A 1,906-nucleotide genomic window follows, 5' to 3' on the forward strand; every position below is an offset into this window, starting at 1 on the left:
CCAACCCGAGAGGGGGTGCACGCATGCCTGACACACACATGTGAGCTCCCCCGGCTGAGGACGCTCATTGTCTGGGGCAGGAAAGGACACCTGAGCTTGGTTCATAGGACGAAGGCTCACCGATGGCCTCATCTGCCAGTCCGGGACACCCCGCTCCGAGCCGCAGCCACCCCTCACCCTGGACACCCCCGCTGACGCACGCCAGCCCGGCCTAGCTACTGCTCGGTCACTGCCAGTGACCTGTGTCTCTCGTGGTGAGCTGTGGTCTCAGTCAGCTCGGACGGAGAAGCGGGGACCCTGGACCGGGTAGGTCACCCCACAAAGACGGATTTACTCACAGTCCTGGAGGCTGATGTCCCAGATCAACTCCACGCCTCGTCCTGAGGCCTCTCTCCGGGGCGTGTGGACACCGTCCCCTCCCCGTGTGCTCACACGCTGTTCCCTCTGTGTCCCCATCCCGCCTTTTTATGAGGACATAGTCCTATAGGGTCATGGCTGCCCAGGTGACCTCATTTTACTCTAATCCTCTCTGTAAAGACCCATCTCCACAGCCAGCCACGTTCTGAGGTCCTGGGGTTCGGGCTTTGCTGTGTAGTTTTGGGGACACACAGTTAAGCCTGTAACGGTCAGCTAGCACCCCACACTGAGCGTGAGTCCCTGCAGCACATGTGGGACCCAGGCAGAGGCGTCCGTGCCCGTGGCAGCAGCCACCACTGCCCCCAATCCCCTCCCCGACTAGCTAGGGCGCTCGGGGACACGGGTCAGTTCAGAAACGGTCTCTTAACGTTTCCGTGTCGTAACCCCCCAAACCCGTGAGTCACCTCATGTGGCAAAGGGGATCGAATTAAGGGGTGCAAATGAGGTCACCCTGGAGCAGGTGGCCCTAGACCCCGTGACAGTGTCTGTATAAGGGACAGAAAAGGAGACACAGACACGGAGGAGATGGAGGCAGAGACAGGAGGGACGTGGCCACCAGCCAGGGACGCCTGGGCCCCTAGACGCTGGGCGAGGCAGGAAGGACCCTCCCCTGGGGTCTCCGGAGGCCCTTGGACATCTCGATGTCACCCTGCTGGTCCCCAGGACGGGGGAGGACGCATTTTTGTTCTTTGAACCCGTCCACTTTGGGGTGCTTTGTTACAGCAGGTCGAGGACGCTGATGACTCACACACACACTGCTGACACCCCAAATTCTGGTCCGACACACTCACTGCTCTGTCCCATCTGCCCGTGGTGTGTGGTTCTCCTCCAGCAGGGACAAACGGGGCCCCTCATCCTCGTCCCGTGCTCACGTTCACTTCAGCTCAGAGTCCCCGGAGACCAGTGGCAGGGTGCTTCAGGGCACAGTCGCTCGGCGTGTGTGCGGGCGTCCAGCATCTGGCCATAAAGGCCTATGGCCGGACGTCCCTCAAGACAAATGGGCCCTGACTTTGATGAAAAGTCCCATCGTTCTAGGAAGCACAAATCACCGGGTCTCGTCACCCACAAGGCGGGTGCTTTCTGTGGGACCTTATTATGCAGGAAAATCACTTAGGTTTTTAACGGGGGGAACACGTTTCCCAGACGTTCGCCGGCCTCGCGAGGAGCCTCTGTTTACCGTGGAGAAATACGTCGTAAAAACTTCTGCGTTCGGTTAGCATCACCGCTGACTGCAACTCCTATTCTGTTCAACTTAGAAAAATCCCCTAAGACGAACATGTAAAGGCTACACACGCTGCCTCTGTGATGCTGGCCAATGCACAGGGGTAAATAACAAAACGAAACGAAACGAAACGGGGATTTAGGCCGCGCCGAGCCGCCAGGGATGAGAGGCAGCCGCTCGGAATCAGAGCCGCCTCGTTTCCCGCCGTTCGTGGAAGCGACAGCATCTCGAGCCCACGCCCAGGCGGCCGGCGTCTCCCCAAAGCCG

This window comes from Pteropus vampyrus, unplaced genomic scaffold (genome assembly GCF_000151845.1).
Source record: "Pteropus vampyrus isolate Shadow unplaced genomic scaffold, Pvam_2.0 Scaffold795, whole genome shotgun sequence".
Lineage (NCBI taxonomy): Eukaryota > Metazoa > Chordata > Mammalia > Chiroptera > Pteropodidae > Pteropus > Pteropus vampyrus.